Source organism: Nesoenas mayeri (assembly GCF_963082525.1).
Source record: "Nesoenas mayeri genome assembly, chromosome: 1".
In the NCBI taxonomy this organism is placed as follows: domain Eukaryota; kingdom Metazoa; phylum Chordata; class Aves; order Columbiformes; family Columbidae; genus Nesoenas; species Nesoenas mayeri.
Window position 1 is genome coordinate 2813995 of NC_137541.1, and position 22776 is coordinate 2836770.

General features: G+C 43.8%; 1 protein-coding gene across 1 annotated transcript in view; it reads right to left on the minus strand.

Annotated features, from left to right (window-relative positions):
- The window catches only part of EXOC4 (exocyst complex component 4), a gene marked incomplete at its 3' end in the record, with an annotated part of 427875 nt that overhangs the window by 308942 nt on the left and 96157 nt on the right, over window positions 1–22776 (minus strand). The window lies entirely within an intron of this gene.

The window sequence follows — 22776 nt, forward strand, 5'->3', positions numbered from 1 at the left end:
AAACACAAAGGTTAACAATATGGACCTGTTCACTTACAAAAGTGTATTTTACACATGGATATGTATGCCTATGTATTTTCTACATGGCTGCATGTGCTGTGGGTCACGTATGCGCTGTTGGAAAAGAAGTCCGGGGAATGATGCAAAAATTGCCTTTTAATTGCTCCCAAACCAAACATTCTTCTGGTAAAGCTGAAAATCAGAAATCCTACAGCGTCCTGTGTAATTTAGAATTGATTTTCCTCTCGTGCGAGATGCTCAGTAAGGGCTTGGGGGTCCCCTTTGTGAAACCCTTGTAGCCTGATATTTGCTGCTGTTGAAACATCGTCACGTTGCAGAAGCAGAAAGAGACCCCCAAGTCATTCACTTCTCATTTTCTTCTGTCTGAATATGGAAAGAAACCCCTGAAAAGTTCCCTTTTGTCAGTGCAATCACAAAGTCATTATTTATTTTCAGAAAACTACCATGAGGCTATTAGTAATGCGTTCCATTTTCATAATTAGCCCGTCAAAGCCCATCAAAGAGTTGTCTGTAATGAAAGAAATAGATCAGTGCTGCGCTGTTTAAGTTTAAACAAATTACATATGAATAAATATCCAGGCAAATGGTATCGTGTCTCTAATTAGAAACAATTCGGGACAGCTGCGGAGAAGAAGAAAATAATACAAACATGAAGAAACTTCAACTACTAAAACATCTCAATTAAAACTTTACCTGAGAGCAAGCTTTCAAAATGCAGAATTATTAGGAGTAAAAATAAACAGTGTTAATTTTTAACAGTAATTTACCAAATCTGCTTGTATTGGAGTCTTTGCATTATCATCTTCTCTATTTAACAACCCTGAAATCGCCACAGGAATGTAATTAAACCCTCCAACTTAATCAAGTTTGAAAAAATATAAAGAAGAATGCTTAGTAGTTTGTTCTCCCATTACGGATGAAATGTATTTCGAATGGATTCTGCAGCTCTGGTGTCAATTTATATCAAGGATTTGGAAATGTGAAGCATTTTATAGAGTACTTGGCTCCAAGATTACAAGAAGTTTGAGCTCAGAACTAAAGGAACATCCCTGTTGGTTAAGAAGCGAAATACAAAACCAAATGATGAGTTTGTGGTTTGATACCCAAAACAGTGCTGAAAATGCCACAGATTGGGAAATAAAGAAGAAAAGAAAGCTCTTTGTGCTCCAGTGCCCTGTGTTCAACACTTACACTAATTCTTCAGAACAAAATCATTAAATATAATAAATCTAAGCGCGGCTGAGCTGCGACAACTCACAGCCAAGCCGGAGCGATCTCCAACATACCCTACATTGGGCTAAAACGAAGCCTAAAACCCTTATAATTCTCAAGAAATATGAATAACGTGCGGGTCAGTCTGAAAATCTCGCCCCAGAGCAATAAATGGCCCCAAGTTTTCACTCCTCGTTGCGTTGTGCAACACGCGGCCGTCACCCGCTGTCATCGGCTTCCAATTATCCCCTCGACATCTCAAGTCATGCAGTTGTTCTGCTCTCATAGTCCTGGGAAGGGACTTTAATAAGCATCATAATTCAATGTTAGAAGCCACAGCAAGTTCGAAGCTTAAAATCCACTTAAACTAAAAGAAAAACCAGATGTTTTCCTGCCTAAGCAAACAGGAGCTTGTCTAAACCAGCCAAGGGATTTCTTCATTTGGTCCTATAACACCTTGATTAGCACTTGCTAAACCATCGATCAAAAACCTCGTTAGACATTAATCACATAGACATACAGCAAGATTTATGGGTGACTGTAAAGTTTGCAACATCCCATTCATCCGGAACGAGGACTTTGGGTTCAGCGGTTGAATTCTGCCGCCCGTGTACGATATTTACGTCGATGTCAAACAAATAAAGCCGTATATAAAGCAAGAGAACAAAGCCCTTTCTCCACCTGCAGCTCTCAATATCCACATTTTAATCCTTAGGTTGAGTCCCACGAGAAGTTGTGTAAGTCGTGATGTCTTCAAGTGCTCAAGACAGACCTAGAAAAGGCACCTGGTTGCAGGGTGACAGCTCAGTTCATTCATTATTTGAAGATCTTGTGGGGTTTCAGACAGGAACCCTGAGCTCTGAAGTCCTATTCCATCAATTAAAAGCTGCAAATCGGTATTTCACATCCTCAAATACTCCGAATTAAGATGGATGCTGCGGTGGGAACGATTTGCTCCATCAAAAAACCATGACGGTTACAAACTCATTGATTTTCACTATGCCTTCATAGATTTGGGGGTGGGGATCCAGAAAATAATCAAATGTCAACTAACACCACGCCATGAATTTTGCAAGGGCAAATGGGATGACCAGGTAATTAGTGGCCTCTCCACCTCCTATTGATCAGGGAGAAAAATCACCAAACAGATGACAGAAGACTCTATTAAAAAAGAATTAAGGCAGAGTAATAGAATTCATGTTCAGCAACATGGATTTAGGGAACATAGATCTTGCCTAACCAGTCTTCACACGATGATGACAAATTTGGCTTTAAATAGACAACGAGAGACAAAGTTACGTTTACACCAAGGACCTGACAAAAGTCAAAATACTAAAAGTCAACGCAGCATCTACTAAATAGACAATAAATAAAGGTTCGTTAACATATAACTAGAAATGAGGAAACCACTGATATGGGATTTTCAGGTCCCAGAAACCTCAATTCCTCTTTTCCTTTTTGTCTTTTGAATTCCAAGGGACATAAGATTATTCCAGAATGTTTCTCTTCCATTAGGCAAAATTTCTCTGATTTCCAGCCTAAATTGGGTCTTTGTTTTTAAGACAACAGTAATTAGAAGCAGCTTAATGAGCCAGTGAAAGCACATCCAAGAGTGGCCGCACCAACCCCTTCCTGCACCGAATGGACCAGAATTTGGCCCATTTCAAATTCCTATGAAAATTATTATTATAAAAGGTTTGTAAATTGGCAGAAAAATGGCAAATAACAAAATTAACAGAGCATTAATGGACTAATATAATTTTCTTTATTATTATTTTCCATAATATCACCAATTTCTATGTCCGTAGAGGTAAATCTCTATATCTAAGGGAAAAGTCATTATCCATAGGAATATGGTGTAACGCTGCGAATCTAACACATTAAGGAATATTTAAGATAATCAACAGAGAGCAGGTCCCACTATGACCAGACGTATTAATTAGCTAATTAGAAATGGCTACATACAGCTTTGTCAGAAGGCAAAGTTGACAGCATCGCGCTGTATCGGACTCACAGCTGGAATGTCAAATGAAACCCCAGCACTTAGAAACCAAGAGAAATCTGGGAAAAGGGCTGGAAGGATGCGCACAAGAAGCCTGGAAAGCATTAAAAGGCTGGAATTACAGCAAAGAAATACAAGAAACCATGAGCTTGGTCTTGTTAGATTAGCAAAGAGAAGGCCAAGGGGTGATGGGATCAGCCTATGAGAATGAAATACAGAACTGCCAAAAATAAAGATCTTCATTAATTAATTAAAATAAAAATCCAAAGGCTGGAAGGTCGAAGCTGGACAGGCTTTGAGGAACAGTCAGGGATTCATTTCCAGAGCGTAATTAAGCACTTACATCAAAGGTTATGCTGTATTGTCACTGATTGCTCCCCCAGCCCTCAGCCAAGACTTTCTAAAGCACAGGAATTAATTGAGGGAAAGCACCACGGTTTGTTTTACGCAGAGGTCGGGCGAGAAGATCACAACAGCTCCTTCTAATTGTGGATCTTCATAAAACAGCCACATAATTCCAGGGCTGCTCTCGGGCTCTTGCCAAAGGAACCATCAGTGTTCCAAGCGCTCCGCAGCACCTTGAGGCCCCATTTGCAGTTGATATAGCAAATAAAACCAGCTGCTGATAACATCTGTGTCCGGTGAACAGGTTTGTGCTGGAGGAAACTCCACCTAGGTTCATCTTTAAATCACTGAGCATGAAACAGCAAATGAAAGAGACTTGGAGGGAACCATAAGAGGGGAAAAAAACACTGAAATAACACTCTCAACATCTGAAAATATCTCTAGTATTTTGCTATGAAGTTCTAGCAACTGAAAACAAGATGCATTTTCAGTTTATGGCTCTGAGACAGCTGCAGAATGTCGGGATTTTGGTTGTACTGACACACTTTGGGCTCTTCCTGGAGTCACATTGGAGTTTGAAGCAGCGGGAGGAATCAGAAGGTGAGAATACAAAGCACAAGAGAGATTTTCCAATAGGTTTTCAATGAGGGAAGTTGGATTCAAATTCTCCTCCAGCCCCTGGTTCGAGGGGAATGCGCAGAGATAAACCACATTGAGCAAAGACACGACATTGCGGAGAGATGATGATATCCAGATATTGATGATGATATCCAGATATTGATGATGTCAGGGTGTCGAGGGTTAAGATTGCGGGGTGACAATAAATCCCTGGCAGATGTATTGTTAATCCCCTCTCCCCCCTAGTTCCCCCTTTTTGCCTTTCCCTCTCCCCCCTTCCCACTCAGCACAGGCGATGGGGAGGGAAAGAAGGACAGAAAGAAGAGAGTTGGAAAAATTAACAATGTTTTACTAATGCTACTAATAAAAATAGAGAAAATAATACAAAATATACAAAACAAATCTTGAAAGTCTCAGCGACTGCAGAGCCAGCACCCAAAGTCCTGGACTGGACTCTGCAGCCAACCGGAGCTGGATTCAGTCTGTCACTGGCCTCAGTTCGCAGGGATGACTAGCAAGGTCCTCTCCTAATGTCGGCCATAGGGAAAAGGGACGAGATCCTTGTGATCTCCCACTTTTATATTAAGTATTCACGTGAATGGGATGTTATACACATTTGGTCAGTTTATTGGTCACTTGTTTCTCGTCGCCCCTCTTGTGAGATGTCCATCCGTGCTTATCAATAAGTTTGCATTCCATTGCTATGTTCACAAAAACATGTGTCTGGTTCTCCAGGAAAATGCAGTTAATATGAAGCTTTAGCTGACAGGTAAATTCACTAAAAGAGAAACTTGTTTTTAACAAAACCAGGACACAGGAAAACAAATGTAAATGAATCCCGAAAAAAATAGGAAAAGCTGGGAGTCCAAGGAGGATGAACTAGTGTGATGTGCATTTACTTTACATATGAGATAAAGCGTCGGTCTGGAAGTTCTGGAGACGGGAGGGAATAAAACAAGAAAAAGTGGCTGTAGACACTATAGAAACTATTTGTTGAGTATTGATAAGGATCATGGCTGAAAACCTTGTGGCAAAACTAGTTCAGCCAGGAGAGGACACATTCAGAGCAGGGGGAACTGTGATCTACACATCAATGACAAGCTAAGGAGACACAATGTTGGGCCGGCTGACCCACCTAAGAGGGAGGATGCGCTGGAGGGCACATAACCCCATATCTCCTGATATGGCCAGCTCGGCAAACAAAGGGGCAACGTGGAGACCCCTCAATGTGGCCCAAGACTTATCCAGACTTGTCCCTCTTTCGCAATCACCACTTCCCCCCCCGCCCAGACTCTCCTCTACTCTGCGAGCTATAAAAAGCTCACCTAGAACAGCACAGTTTAGGGAACACCAGCACCCTGAGGACCCTCACTCTGAATCAGACATTGGAGGACGTTGCGCTCCTGACCCCGGCATCTTCGCCGTGGAAGACCGAGGCCACACATCACCCTACAAGTCCTGTTACCCACAATGCGGGGCTGTAAGAGACTGGATCCCTCACTCTTTCTTCCTTTCTCTCTGCTCTTTCTTTCTTTCCTTATTTCTATACGCCCATTTCTTTGTCTCTCCTTCAGTATATATATTACCCTCTTTCTCTCTCTCTTATACCTTAGTTTTCCTTCCCTCTCTACCACTCTCTTTCCCTTTTGAACATATAAGGATAACACCATCTTTAAGCTCTGCTGTTGATTTCTGGTTAAATTTCATATTATAACTACTGATGGTTGCCAATAAACCGCTCGTAGCAGGACTTTCGCTGTTAATGTGTTGATAAGTTCTGTTATACTTTTGCCAAGTCACCATTGGCTGTAACCAATATTCCAACAAGTGCTTTTAGTAAAACTCACAACTGAATTGGACCCCGAAGGTGATTGTCTGTCATTCACTACACGTAACCACGCACAATTAACCTGGAGTTAATTCACACCTGGTCTCATCTGTTGAGTCAGGGCGCGTGTCGCGTCTAGAGTTAACGCATCCCTCGTCCCATCTGTTGGGACGGACACTGGTCTATAGCTAATTACCCAGTAATTCGCTGTATCAAAATTCTTAATCATTAAAATGCAATTAATTGAATTCTAAGAGCACTGAGCCTTAAGTTGCGCCATGGCAAGAATGGGCCGGGTACACACGTGGCAAACACGACCAAGGACAAAGAAATAAGGGAAATCTGAAAGAATAAAATCATTTTTAGGTGCCGTGAATACTGTTCAACGCTGCACAACCTGCTTTATCTAATCCTCTTGTTGCCCATGAAATTAATTTAACTGAAACATACTAATAAAAACCCTCCTCGAATTAATTCTCTCAAGGCATCACCCAATTCCATTATTGTACAAGAAACAAGAATTCCTTTTGTTTTTCAGTTGGGGGAAAAGGTAAAAAAATAACCCCAGAACTATTTAGATAATACTATCACCACCAGTGCTATTACATTCATTATCTATGCTAATTGTCAATTAGCACAACAATTACTATAGACCTGTGAATGTGCATCTACCTCTGGGGATGGAAAAAAAAACCTCTTAACTACTTGAAAAACACAACTTTTAAAACCCGCTTTAACTGGCAACGAATCACACACCTGCTCAGGTTGCTTGGGAGGGTTTAAAACTAGAAACTTGGCATTTCAGAAGCTTTTGATAAGATGTGCATGGACTTTATAACCTCTTCATAACCTCTGCTTGGTGTGTGGATGAGCCGAAGTCACTTGAGACGTATATATTAATATAACGGGTTGTCCTGGTGTGGTTAAAACACAAGTTTCTCTTTTAGTGAATTTTGTCTGTCAACTAAAGCGTCATATTTAGGTGAGCTTTTTATAGCTCGCAGAGTAGAGGAGAGTCTGGGGGGGGAAAGTGGTGATTGGGAAAGAGGGACAAGTCTGGATAAGTCCTGGGCTACGTTGAGGGGTCTCCACGTTGCCCCTTTGTTTGCCGAGCTGGCCATATCAGGAGATATGGGGTTATGTGCCCTCCAGCGCATCCTTCATCTCAGGTCGATGGGCGGGCCCAACGTTGTGTCTCCTTAGCTTGTCATTGATGTGTAGATCACAGTTCCCCCTGCTCTGAATGTGTCCTCTCCTGGCTGAACTAGTTTTGCCACAAGGTTTTCAGCCATGATCCTTATCAATACTCAACAAATAGTTTCTATAGTGTCTACAGCCACTTTTTCTTGTTTTATTCCCTCCCGTCTCCAGAACTTCCAGACCGACACTTTATCTCATATGTAAAGTAAATGCACATCACACTAGTTCATCCTCCTTGGACTCCCAGCTTCTTATATTTTTTTCGGGATTCATTTACAGTTGTTTTCCTTGCCCTGTGTCCTGGTTTTGTTAAAAACAAGTTTCTCTTTTAGTGAATTTGCCTGTCAGCTAAAGCTTCATATTAACTGCATTTTCCTGGAGAACCAGACACATGTTTTGGTAAATATAGCAATGGAATGCAAACTTATTGATAAGCATAGATGGACATCTCGCGAGAGGGGCGACGAGAAACAAGTGACCAAGAAACTGACCAACTGTGTATAACATCCCATTCACGTGAATACTTCATATAAAAGTGGGAGATCATGAGGATCTCGTCCCTTTTCCCTATGGCCGACATTAGGAGAAGACTTTGCTAGTTGTCCCTGCGAACTGAGGCCAGTGACAGACTGAATCCAGCTCCGGTTGGCTGCAGAGTCCAGTCCAGGACTTCGGGTGCTGGCTCTGCAGTTGCTGAGACTTTCAAGATTGGTTTTGTATATTTTGTATTATTTTCTCTATTTTTATTAGTAGCATTAGTAAAACATTGTTAATTTTTCCAACTCTCTTTTCTCTGTCCTTCTTTCCCTCCTGATCACCTGTGCTGAGTGGGAAGGGGGGAACGGGGGGCAAGAGGGGGAAGTGGGGGGGAGAGGAGGTTGACAATACATCTGCCAGGGTTTTATTGTCACCCTGCAATCTAAACTCTCGACAAACGGGTGCACAGTAAAAAGAGAAGCCGCTGTGTGTTGCCACAGCCGTCAACATGGGCTGGAGGTTCCTTGAAGCAGCAGCACGTTTTTCATTTTCCCACCTTTTACGCAAACGGCCGCCACAGCTTCCACATCCACCAGGAAAGGGACATGGGGTCAGTAACGAACGCCTGACATAATGATCTTAATAGCAGATGTTCGTTAATTAACCTGTTGATGTATCAAGACCCCCACGACTCGTTATTATCCAATAAAACACATTTCAAGTGAAACTCTTGTCTTGCTATAAGCGTCGAGATGAACGGCGCTGACTTGTAAAGGGTGAGGTTTCCATCCACTGATTTTCTCAATGTGTTTCTGACCAACACGCACAACAAAAAGCTATTTAATGTGACTAATGTCACCCCACTCGCCTGTGCCGCATCAATATTAGAAGTTTCATCTTAACTTAGGCCCGTGGCTCAGAAAATAAGCAGCTAAAAGACAAGAGACAGGTAACCTCACCTGAGGTAACGTCTGTGCTGCCCCTTCTTCCAGGCCTCAAGGGAGGTTTGGCAATTGCTTTTTAACTCGAGCGGCTTTAACATCCATATAATCAACAATCCGGCACCGCCTCATACAAAGCTACATGATAAAGATCATCTCCAGTTTAGCGACGCATAAAGTTTTAAGGCATTTTCACTGAAATTTAGTCGTTTTGCCTTCATAACAGAGAACAGGAGTTGGGCCGTCGTCTCTTCCAGGCACCCCAGCACTTCTGCTGGTTTATTTATTTCTTTTAATAAATAAATACTGATTTCAAATTTATTCAAGCTACCAACTGGGTCATAAAACAAGTGGACAGCATTTAATTTCCTCCAGGCACATCAGCTGTTCCACAAATACAGATTATTCAGGTAGAAATGATCCAAGTAACAAGGCCGCTTCCACTTTTAACAGCAGGTCCCTACCACCCAAACAAAACCAAACCAGAATGAAGGGAGATTATTCATTCCTTCCCAAGAAAATCCAAGTTCTGACGCACGTTTCCATAGTAAAACAACCGTTTCATCTGCATGACGACAATTAGAAGGGGTGAGACCAACACATTGACACGCAGGGGTTTGGCTGAATATCGTACAACGCTTCAGAAAACAAAGGAATAAATCCTTTTGCAATTCTTGACAAGAAAACCCAGTTGGCATCTGGGCAGTAAATTGTAATTGCTAAGGCTGTTTGATGACTATATAGACATGCATGTGTATATGTATATGAATACATGTGTATTTTTGCATATATATACACAGATATCTTTAGCAGACGGTTCTTTGATATCACTGATAACTCGTAAAACACGTGGTCCAGAGGATGGATAAGTAGCCAACTTGATTCTAAAATGGACCAAAACACAATGAACTTAATGATGAAGCCACAATGACCACCCGCTTCACAAATGGCACAAAACGAAGTATTTTCCTGCAAGATGAACACCCGCTGTCATTCAGTCTGACTGGACTTGCCTTTGTTCATGTAGCATATAAAAAGGTCAAGGAGGAGTGTAAGAGTTGCACAGGTAATTGAGTGCAGATTTCTGCTCTGCAATTAGAATTTTGTTAAGCTTGGCTTGTTCTGCACATTTTGGAGGTGGGCAGGATGCAGAAAGTGATGTTTGTAATTGAAGAAAAGCTAAAAAAAGGGATATATTTCTTCACTTTTAATGTTTGCTTACACACCCACCTTCCAGAGCAACCTCTAAGGGGAAAAAACAACACCATTTTAATGCCCAAAAGTAACAGAATCACAGAATCAACTGGGTTGGAAAAGACCTCAGAGATCATCCAGTCCAACCCTTGGGCCAACTCTAGTCTGTTTACTAGATCATGGCACTAAGTGCCATGGCCAATCTCAGTTGAAAAACCTCCAGGGTCGGTGAGTCCAGCACCTCCCTGGGCAGCCATTCCAATGCCTGACCACTCTCTCTGCACAGAATTTCTTCCTAATATCCAGCCTAAATTTCCCCTGGCGGAGTTGAAGCCCATGGCCCCTTGTCCTATTGCTGACTGCCTGGGAGAAGAGCCCAATCCCCACCTGGCTACAACTGCCCTTCAGGTAGTTCTAGAGAGTGCTGAGCTCACCTCTAAGCCTCCTCTTCTCCAGATTAAACAAGCCCAGCTCCCTCAGCCTCTCCCCATAGGGCTTGTGTTCAAGTCCCTTCCCCAGCCTTGTTGCTCTTCTCTGGACCCGCTCCAGCACTTCAATCTCTTTCCTGAGCTGAGGGGCCCAGAACTGAACACAACACGCCAGGTGTGGCCTCCCCAGTGCAGAGCACAGGGGAAGGATCACTGCCCTGGTCCTGCTGACCACGCTGGTTTGGATACAGGACAGGACACCATTGGCCTTCTTGGCCACCTGGGCACACTGATGGCTCATGTTGAGCTTCCTGTCCATTAGTTCCCCAGGTCCCTTTCTGTCTGACTGCTCTCCAGCCACTCTGTGCCCAGCCTGGAGCTGCAGGGGGTTGTTGTGGCAAAAGTGCAGCACCCGGCACTTGGCCTTATTGAACTTCATCCCATTGGAATCAGCCCACTTTTCCAGTCTGTCCAGATCCCTCTGCAGAGCCCTCCTGCCTTCCAGCAGCTCCACACTCCCTCCCAACTTGGTGTCATCAGCATATTTGCTGCTGAAGGTCTCAATCCCCTCATCTAAATCATCAATAAAGATGTTCAACAGGACTGGACCCAACACGGACCCCTGGGGACACCACTAGTGACTGGCCACCAGCTGGATGCAGCCCCATTCACCAGCACTCTCTGGGCCTGGCTCCAGCCAGTTCTTAACCCAGCATAGAGTGCACTTGTCCAAGCCATGGGCTACCAGCTTTTGCAGGAGTATATTATGGGAGACAGTGTCAAAGGCCTTGCTGAAGTCCAGACAGACCACATCCACGGCTTTCCCCTCATCCACCAAGTGAGTCACCTGATCATAACTGTGCTACACTGAACCCAACCGATCCGAGCTTTTCCTCCTCAAACTGCCACGTCTGACACAGCAGCGGCAAAAGGAGGAAAAGGCAACATGCTGTTTAAATACCAACCATGTTAACTCGCGGATTATACAGCACACTTCATGTATTTCATGCCTTCACCTAATTGCTGAAGACATCCCGCTATAGCGGGGACGGTAACAGTGGTGCGCCCTCAGTCTTCATTAAATGCCAGCTCTTAATAACAGACTCCAAAAGGGCTTTAATTGCATTTACTCGCAGCTCCTGAACTTTCCAAGTTGTTAATCAGATTTCTATGTAAATGGAATGCCGATTAAAGGTTAAGTACAGGTTTCTGAAATTCCAGCAGTTGAAGACGTGTTGCCCTTAACGGGGAAGAGAAACTACCAGCCCTGACAGGAACTAAACATCTTAATTAAATACTCAGAAGTACAGTACTTATTTCTGCGTGAAGTTCTATTTCCAAATGTCAAACTTAATCAGGCACTCAACAAAAAAAAATAAAATAAATATGTAATATCCCTACAGCACAAAACAACAAAAATACCTTGGGATTCTTCCCTGGGAAACACCTGCATGTTTCCCAATACTCAGCTCCCCAAGAAATCCAAGTTCTCCAAGACATTTGTCCCAAGCAAGAAGTTTTATGGGTGTAAAGTTGCAGGAGTCCAGTTAAGAACGAGGACAGACCGTATATCAACGTGTCAGTTCGCTCGGTTTATCCCTGGAACAAGTGTCGCGCTGCCAAATAAACACGAGTGTCCTCATAAATCTGACTCGCAGAGATTTATTTCCCTCGAGGGTGCAGCCCATCAATTATCACCAGGCAAAAGTATAACGAGTTCTTTGTCGGGAGTAAATTAACTGTGTCTGTACTTGTTACTCTGGGTTTTAGTGCCAAACGCTCATGGGAACATCCAGAATTGCTGCTTTCTGCTCCTGAACTTGAACCCCGAGCTATCCAGGATATTCACATTGACCAACTAACCTACTGCAACTGATAATTAATTTATCTCCCATATTTGGATCCTACAGACTCATTACCACAAATATAAGAACTACAGAGGTCAGTCAGACAGAGTCCGACCCCACATGAAACCTGTCTTGTGATTTATTCCAATTAAACAGGAATCCAGTCTCCAATTTTAATTCATTTGCGGGGATACGTGAATTTTGTTGTGTTTTCATAGAGCAGCGACAACCAGCCCTAAGTGAGATCCACCGCAGGGTATTTTATGCCAAAATTCACTAAATAAGAAGTATTTCATGCGACTTGGCATTCAAATCCTAATCTGGATGAACAGTAAGTGCACTCGGGATTATCCCAGAGACTGAATTAGGGACTCCAGGACCTTTGTCTTGGGTCACACAAATACTGGGACCAGTTGCCAGAGAAACTGCTCCGTTTATTTCACATACGTGGTGATTCAAGTATATAGGAAACAAATTAGGATACACTTTCAGGTATTGTCATGCACGTTAATTCATAAAAACTGAATATTTTTATCACTAGACAAAACTGCAGAGTTAGTATTTAAAACTGGTTTGTAAGCCTGAGTTGGTTTTTAATGACAAACTATAGCTAGTTCTAGGAGAATCTATTTTTCCAGTAGGCTGTATAGCAGCTATAGCAACTGTTAAAGCAGAGAAAAATCAGGCAAAAAAACCAGTTAGAGTGTAGGTGACTGTTTCACTCACAATCCAAAGCTGCAGGGACAGACTCCGCTTCAAACAGCATCAACTAGTGCAAAAGAAACGGTGTAAGGAACAATAGAAGTTAATTAAAGCGAGTAACAGAACTGTAGAGCCACCGGTTGCTTCATCTTCTTTCAGATTAATCCAAAACTTCAGCGACTTGAAAAAACGACGACGCACAAAGACATTTCCACCCACCTCCTCGGCATACGCGGCTGTAATAGGACGTATTACCCACAAAAGTGACTTACCAACCGGTGTCAGGCATGTGAAGGAGTAAAGGTGGATTGAAAGAAAGACACCAGCTGTAGTTAAACGCAATATTGTTGCTTCATTATATATAAAAGGCTTTTAAACAGATCTCGCAGGAACGGCTATGACGTCGCATTTAAAGAAGCCAATGCTTTGTCAATTCCTATATAATCTCTTGCTTTTTTGCACAGTTCACTTGAAGACTTTTAGATCTTGTGCCTCTTGCTAAGCCTGCACCAAACTGTTTATTAAGCACCAGACCAAGAAAAAACACCGTTTCCCTAAGTCTACAAACACATGGTGGTATTTTCTAATTGACCAGATCCTTGAAGATCCAACCACATCTGAATATACAACAGTGGCCTAGAGGAAAAGCACCGAACGGAGAGAAACGGCCCATAAAATGAGCTGTGTGAAGGGTTTACACAAAAGAACAGGCAAGCACTAGGGCAGAAAGCATTGAGTTCTGTACGAACGAGCCTGGTGGCTCCAAGACGTCGATAAAAGGGCATTTTCCCCTTCGACACCAACCCAGCAGCCACCAGTTCAAGCCCAGCTTTTAAGGCCACTGATATCTTCAAAACGACATCGGAACTAGAGACCGTCCTTGTCAAATTTACAATCACTATGGTTTTATATTCCTCCCATTCACAAACGAATGGAAACACGGAGCAGCGCGGTGCTGCCGGGTGTCTGGTTTTGAGGGTTCAATATCACAGTTCAGCAAAAACAAGGACCTTATTCCAAGAAACACATATTTTTGTAACACTTCACGGTCTTCAACATTAATACGAATATCCTGATGCCAGAGGGGGGAGCTCACAGCATAGACAAGATTCCCATTCTCAAGCTTTTGGGGGCGGGTAGGAAAAACAATAAAAACACCAAGTTATTCAAAGCTCTTCTGCATGAGCCGTTCCTGCCTTTTAAAGCACCCGTCAGGATCCTTGTCCCTTCTGCCTTTTATGTTGCTCTACAAAAGGTACAGCATCAGGCCACCAAAATACCAACGTTAAGCAGATTATAATGTTTCTGAACATGTTCCACTCCAGTAGATCCTCGAACGCCTTTTTGCATCAGGGAGCCTCTTCCTCCCCCTTTCATCAGCTTATCAAATGAAGCTAAACAGGAACGCTCGCATCTAATGATACCCGGGACCTTGTAATGGGATTAGGAAAAACACCATCATTAGTTTCAATGAAAAATGTGACCTTGAAGACATTTCTTGCTCCGCGCTTTAAAGGGATTCAGTGGGAACAATGACGGTAATTCCTCCGTAGGGATGAGGAACGTGCAGGAAGAAACAAGGGGCTTTTGATTCCCAGGTAGATGCTGCTTTTCCTCCTGTGTTAATGTCAGGTAAAAAAGGAAATTGATTAACAGAATGAAACCTGGAGCAGAGAAGGAAAAGACAGACCCTTCAGGAGCGAACGGAGCTGGTGAGGGGCTGGAGCACAAGTGTGATGGAGCGGCTGAGGGACCTGGGGGTTCAGCTGGAGAACAGGAGCTGAGGGGAGACCTTCTGATCTCTGAACTGCCTGAAAGGAGCTTGGAGCCAGGGGGGTCGGGCTCTGCTCCCCAGGAACAAGCGCCAGGAGCAGAGGAAACGGCCTCAAGTTGCGCCAGGGGAGGTTGAGGTTGGATGTGGGGAACAATTTCTTCCCCAAAGGGCTGTGGGGCATTGGAATAGGCTGCCCAGGGCAGTGCTGGAGTCACCAGCCCTGGAGGGTTGGACAGATGGACATGAGGTTCTCAGGGACATGAGGCAGTGCCAGGGATGGGTTATGGTTGAACTCAATGATCTTGAGGGACTTCTCCTACTAAAATGATTCTATGATTCTAAAGCAAGCTTCAAAGGCTCTTGGTTCAACAAAAGCCAGTTTTAACCAAGCATCAAACATGCAAAGGCCACTGGGGTGTCTCCCACATATCTGCCCCCCAGATCCATCAGCCAGCAGCACCACAAAGGTCCGAAGCTCTTTGCTGCGACACAACATGGGGGTTTATGAGCAAATTGCGGTGCTGGGCGAGCTCTTTTTCCACAACCCCAACAAATGTTCGTCTCTCCGATGAGGACTCCACCGACATCGGGACAACTCGCCCACAATCCCACCCGAGGCCTCTGCTTGGAAAGCACTGAACCCCCAGCTTAACATCCAAAGTGTTTCTCAGCGCTGAGGAAACTCCGCTCCCGGTCGAAACGCATCCAATTCGGCAAGCGTTCAAATTATTTTAGATAAAATTTCTCCAGCAAGACCTGCGACCGTTGCTTCTATTTACTCAGAAAAGCGTAAGTGCTCCTGGAATCACTATGTGGCTTCCAATACCCAAACCCATCATGCATGTCATTGTTTCCTTCGGTAAAAACATTTCCTTAGATTGCCAAAAGGAAGTGTAAATGCAATAGCAACAGGAATCCATTTTCAAGCTAAGCGCCTGACAAAAAACAATGAAAAAACAAACCATCGCTTCGTACTTTTATAGGATCTAAAGCAAACAATATAGTGGTATTGATGCTCAGAACAGTGCCGTGACATCCCCATCCAGCCTTTTCCTCCCTCACTGCACAACATCTCTATTTAATTCTTTACGACGCAGGATGTGAATTTATCTATATTTTCCCCAGCAGGAATCCCTGAACCTGGTCCTTTTCTATTGAAATTGTAGCTCACATGAACATTCGGAGGCTACTGCCATATAGTCCATTATTAATGATAATATTCTTCAGTTGCACTGCAACTGGGCAACATAGGTGGGGATTGGTACTATTTGTTTTGAAAAATGAAAGAAAAGCAGAGCAGTATATCAGTTCAGCAAGCAAACCTGGTCCAGAGGGTGGATATTTGAATTGGGGTTCCAACTCCAGTCTCTCTGAATATTCATTTTACTGGTATTGAACAAAGACAGAGATGGGGACGGAGAAATCCAAAGAAAAGCTAGGACAGGAGCAAAAATCCGAGTGTATTTGTCCAACAGCTTAACCCTCGCAAAGCCAAGACTAAACCATGTACCCACGTGTGAACCTGGCAGGGCGATGCCACTGGGTGGAGCCAGGATCAAGCAGATGGTTGCAACACAAATTCAAGTGCTCTGCCAATGTTGGTACCATTGAAGCGCTGGGTTTCCAACAAGAAAAGCTGCCGCTACCACAGCAAATTCCGTCCTTTGAGATTCAAGCAAACCCCCTGCACCAATTCCCTCTCACTCCTAAAACACAGAGATTAAAAGTGTATTTGTTTAGATATTGGTCATCAGTTCTTGCTACCACTACAAGTAAATGAATCTTCTTGCAACCCCTGTAAGAAAAAGAAGAGGGGAAAGAAACAACAACAAATAAACCACCACAAAACCCAATAAACCACCACACACAGGACTGTCAAATTCAACTCAGCTGGTGAAGGGGCTTCCTACCATTTCAGGTTCCTGGGAATTCATCTTTAAATCTATTATTATGTTGAACCTGCAAAACTGAACCTTCATGGGACAAAACAACAGTCACACATGCAAACCTGGCTCAGTAACGCCACCGTAGATCAGTCTGTGTGTCCAGTTATGCCACGTTTAACATATAGACATATAGCCTTAAAATAAAAAAGTAATGCATGGTTTACTAACCGTGAACAAGAGTAAAAGAAACGAACAAACAGAACCTGCATTTCAGATAATTACTTGTGAGGGGTTTTAAGACATTTGCGACTCACAAGGGAGTCTGTAAATTTACTGTCTTGTGCAATTTAATAACGTTGGCAGCTATGAGAGTTACCTATTTATTGATGTGCGACACGAATCTCTCTTCAATGGATAAAGAAGGTGTTGGTTGAAGAGCTCTCCCTCCCCTTTTTAGTGCGCACAGCATCCAGTGGATATGCAAAAGAAAACACTAAAAAAAAGTCTGCAGAAGTAGATAAAAAAGAGAGAGGGGGGATGGAAGAAGCTGTTACTCAGCTGGATAACATGGCAGGGAGATTTTGCCACTTTTATTTAAAACTAGTAAAATAAGGAGGCTTAGAAGAAACCACAAAGGACCTAGAAACTAGAGTTTGCAGCAGGACCTTTCTTCCTCAAATCACATCCTTTGTCTCAAGCAACAGAGAATTTTTGCCAAGCATACTATGGGTCTGGTCTTTGCCGGAGTCTCTTAATATTCCTGAAATGCAAATAAAAATGGCATTAAGAACAGATGCATCTCTAAAGTGGTTTCAAGGAAGGGCAAATAAACCCAGGACCACAGTCATTCCTACAAATGCAATTCCTCGCCAAGAAGGCGGTAGGTGAGAACAGGTCACAGTCAGACAACGAAAAGGCAGCAACAGGCACATTTTAAAACCTACAGACACACAAATCACTGTCAAGTGTGAGCCAGCGGCTCCCAAGTGCTTCTTTATTCCCTTCCATTAGGCTGCTGCTTTTCCCCTGATCCTATCAGTCAGAAATGGAAGACTAATATCTACCTTTATTTTCAAAAAGTTTGAATGCATCACAGTCCAAGTGTAAATAATTTCTAAATCAAGGCGAGTTAAGATTCTGGTACATGGCTGGAATGAGGCTGAAGCTTTTAAGAGGAGGAAGATGTGAACATCTATATAAACACATAGACGGTTTGTCACCACCAACCAAGGTTTCACGAGGAAACCACCACTCCATCTCCCTCCTCCCACAGATTCTCTTGATTTTAATATCGGTCCTTCAACCAAAAGCTCATTACTAATCCAATTTTAATGTCACTTGAATTCTTACAAATAAAGAGACCACACAGGGAGCTGATGATTTTAATTCTGGCACTTAAATCACAAGTGTGAAGTTAAATGCAACGCGCGCCCTCCCCCTTTTCGTTAATTCTACATTTAATTGCCACGGCTTGTTCTTCCGAATCCCAACTTGCAAGGCAGTATTTAGAACTAAATCAAACCGTAACGTTTCAAAGCTTTGATAACCCACAAGCTGGTGGATTGGCTCTCTAGCGTTTCATCCATCATCGGGGATGGCAGGACTATAATCCCAGTGATTTTTGCCTGGAAACACAGAAAATTGGAAGAGACCTCAAGAGATCATCTCAGTCCATCCCCATACCCCAAAGAACCAGTTATGTTGTCGCGCCTGACAGATGCTCGGAAGTTTTTAAGATGCTACACAACAACAATATAACATCCCTAAATCATTCACCGCTTACACACATCAGATATTAAGTCAAGACATAAAGACAAGAGATGTTCAAGTCTCCCGTGCCTGTGTTTATAATCAGCACTTCCCATCCAATCATACCCTGGAAAATGCACAATTCCCACCATTTCAACTCTCAAACACCTTCTTCTCCCACTTCGTATTATCTCTAAGTAAATAAGACTGCTAATTTTAACTCTTTTTCTCCTAAATTTCTGATCTTGCTGGTTGATCTTTAAACTCCCCCCTATTCTTCAGCTTCTTCCTAAGACCACGGGTCAAAGAAGACACAGAAATGCACCTGAAATCTTTTTGACACTGATCAGAATGGGATTATTTCCAGGCCAAGCTCTTGTGGTCCTCAGCACGGCAATATTTGATGTTTTCCTGGTGAATCCCTGATTCACATCCCATTTGTAATCCCATATACCACACAACTATTTGGCCAAAGGAGAGCGATACCCAACTCTTCACATCCAGAAACAGCCAAATGCATCTCTCTCCTTTTCAACTGCAATTCTCCAACACGCTTCCGAACTTTGCACATTTTGCCATTCTTTGCTACATTATTCAACACAATAAGATATTAAACAGCACCAAGCCCGACAAAGCACTCAAAAGAACCTTTAGATCAAGTCCTTAATAGCAAACCCTTCATAATTTCTCCTTTTCCAGCCAGCTGCTTACCCCATCTCATTATGGTTTTATCTACACCATAGTTCCTCAAGGTAGGAAAGAGAAAAGTACATGAAACACCAGTACAAGTCTTCCCATTGCTGGGACATGGGCCACCCCCTGTTCTTCCCTCCGCAATCCCACCAGCATCTCTTGGGAGGAAATCAAATCACTCAACAACTTACGCTTTGCAAGCAGTGACAGTAACTCTTCCTCTGATTCGTTATATTAAAACAGTTTATGTGTTCCTACATTTTTTTTTGAGAAGTCAGACTTAAAATAACTAACGGCTTTACAAGTCCTTGGGTTCTCCCCTTGCTTCTGACACCTTTTTTAAAAGGTTGTGTCTAGATGTTTCTTTTTAGGGTTTTCCAGAATCTCCTGAGATCTTTTCCAAGATGTTATTCTCCTTGGATGCAAGTATCACCTGTGCCATGATCATCCCAGAGCAGAAGGGACAATAATGATGATGATCAGTGTCAGGATAGGGGGGAAAAAAGAAGAATAAAACATCCAATCCTCTAATCTCCTCATTAAAACACAGCAGAGTTCTTGAAGGGGAGACTGGACCTACTGGGAAAGGTCAGTTAAATTCTGGCTGCAACTCAGTCTTTGCTTAGACATGTAGAACGGGAGGCTTTAGTCAATAGGAAATAAAAGATTTATCAAGAGCAGCCCTGTGGAGAAGGACTTGGGGTTCTGGGGGACGGCAGATGAGCCATGAGCCAGTAACGTGTGTTTGCAGCCCAGAAGGTCAATTGTAGCCTGGGCTGTGTCATCAGCAGCGTGGGGAGCAGGTCAGGGAGGTGACTCTGCCCCTCTGTCCCCCTCTGGTGAGACCCCCCTGCAGTGCTGGTCCAGCTCTGGGTCCTCAGCACAGGACACACATGGACCTGCTGGAGAGGAGCCAGAGGAGCCACAGGAATGATCCGAGGCTGGAACAGCTCTGCTGGGAGGACAGGTGAGAGAGTTGGGGTGTTCAGCTGGAGAGCAGAAGGTCCAGGGAGACCTTAGTGCGGCCTTTCTGTACTACAAGCGGCCAATAAGAAAGGGACAGAATTTTGAGCCGGACCTGTTGCGATAGGACAAGGGGTGATGGTTTTAAACTAAAGGAGGGAGATTCAGGAGAAATTGTTGGCCCTAAGGGTGGTAAGAGCCTGTCCCAGGTTAGCCAGAGAGGTGGTGGATGAACCATCCCTGGAGACATCCCAGGCCAGGCTGGACGGGGCTCTGAGCAACCTGAGCTGCTGAAGATGTCCCTGCTCATGGCAGGGGGGAAACTGGGGGAGCTGGGGAGGTCCCTTCAACCCAAACTATTCTGTGACTCTATGACCCTTGTTTCATGCTCTTGGAGCAGGAAGAAACAAGAACTCTCACCCACCCTTCCCATCCCAACCATTTCTTTATCATTTTCCTCCTTACTAATTCTCTTCCTAAGGAAACCGAGCCCAACTCTTTCTGTCTCTCTTGAGACAGCACTTTGTCCACGGGCTGTGATCACCCTGCCCTCGTCCCTCCTTGTTCTGCAATATCCACGATGGGCACAGACAATTCACCTGCAGCTGAGGTTTGCAGCATTCACTTCTATAGCGGCAACATATAATTTAATTTGATACGCACCCATTATGTTTGGACCACGGTTTGCACATTAAGAGTAGGCTGTACTGAGCTTTCCAAAACTGACACCCACTTGCCTGTCTTTGGTTAATTTAGAACCGAGAAAACTCAACAAATGATTTTATTTCCTAATTTATTTTAGCATCTCACAAATTCCTCAGTCCCTTCTTGTCCCAAGTAATTCAAAAGATTTTGCTGCCGTCCTGCACAGACCTTATTGAAGGCCACTAATAAGTCTGATCATCACCACAATGGTCATCAGAAAACCAGAGTTAACCTTTGTTCCACTGTGATGCTTTTTCACTGATCGTTACTTTGCCTCCTGGTCAGTTCTTTAATCAATTACATATAAAAACAATAACCCTTGCATTTCACCTGCTGGCTACTGCGATTCGTTGGAACATTGTTTCAATTCAAGCGCACTGACTGAACTCATAAAAAATAATGATATAAAAAAACTGCACGCCAAAACACAAGAACTATTTTTTCCCCCTACAGACATATTTTGTAGGATCTTTTGCACATGTAAATAAGACATTTCTGCTTATTCTCCAAGCCTCAGCTGCATGCTTTAAGGAGAAGCTGCTTATCTTTCCTGGCATCTCAGTGGTGTGTGCTCCTCCTTCCTAAACAAGTCTCCTGACATAATGCCTTGGAGCTTAAATTCATCCCAAAGTTCCTTCCGAAGGCTCCAGCTCCGCCTGGATGTTCCTAATTATCAGAAGAGTTCCTGGGCAGTTTCCTCATCTCCGCTATTAAACTAAAGACTCATTTCAGATAAACCATTTCCTGTAATGGTTTTAAATGCGTAATTGTGTACAATTCAACAAAACCATGAAGTCTTGCTTTGAATGGTCTAAAGGGACAGGGTGAATGGGGCTGCATCCAGTTGGTGGCCAGTCACTAGTGGTGTCCCCAGGGGTCACTGCTGGGTCAAGTCCTGTTTTACATCTCTATTGACGATTTAGATGAGGGGATTGAGACCTTCAGCAGCAAATTTGCTGATGACACCAAGTTGGGAGGGAGTGTCAACCTGCTGGAAGGCAGGAGGGCTCTGCAGAGGGATCTGGATAGACTGGAAAAATGGGCTGATTCCAATGGGATGAAGTTCAACAAGGCCAAGTGCCGGGTGCTGCACTTTGGTCACAACAACCCCCTGCAGCTCCAGGCTGGGCACAGAGTGGCTGGAGAGCAGCCAGGCAGAAAGGGCCCAGCCGGCCAACAGTGTGCCCAGGTGGCCAAGAAGGACAATGGGATCTTGTCCTATATCCAAACTAGCGTGGTCAGCAGGACAAGGGCAGTGATCCTTCCCCTGTGCTCTGCACTGGGGAGGCCACACCTGGAGTATTGTGTTCAGTTCTGGGCCCCTCAGCTCAGGAAAGAGATTGAAGTGCTGGAGCGGGTCCAGAGAAGAGCAACAAGGCTGGGGAAGGGACTTGAGCACAAGCCCTATGGGGAGAGGCTGAGGGAGCTGGGCTTGTTTAGTCTGGAGAAGAGGAGGCTTAGAGGTGAGCTCAGCACTCTCTAGAACTACCTGAAGGGCAGTTCTAGCCAGGTGGGGATTGGGCTCTTCTCCCAGGCATCAGCAATAGGACAAGGGGCCATGGGCTTCAACTCTGCCAGGGGAAATTGAGGCTGGAGATTAGAAAGCAATTCTGTGCAGAGAGAGTGGTCAGGCATTGGAATGGCTGCCCAGGGAGGTGCTGGACTCACCGGCCCTGGAGGTTTTGAAACTGAGATTGGACGCGGCACTTAGTGCCATGATCTAGTCCATGGGCTGGAGTTGGACCAAGGGTTGGACTCGATGATCTCTGAGGCCTTTTCCAACCCAGTTGATTCTGTGATTCTGTGAAATATATTTGATTCCTAAAATCCATCCTTACTTCTCTCCTACAGCCCACTCTACACCAAAATATTTCAGCTTATTAGCTTTCCTAGGGCTCCATTTCTAAATTGTAGGTTCTTTGTGCCAAATAAACACACTTCCCACCCTGGCAGCCAGACTGTTTATCTATTTGCTCTTTTTCTTCCTGTTCGAAGGACCATAATTCCAAGACCGGACAAGTGAAAACCAGCAGCCAACCCAGAGTTCCACTTCCTTTGCCTCTTGAGGATTTTACAATTTATAATGTTACTTCACCTCCTTTTCTGTCTATTATTTGATACTCCGCTTGCTGCATGGGATGCTTAACAGGAACCACAAGGTACATTATGTCAGACATAAACTCAAGATTTA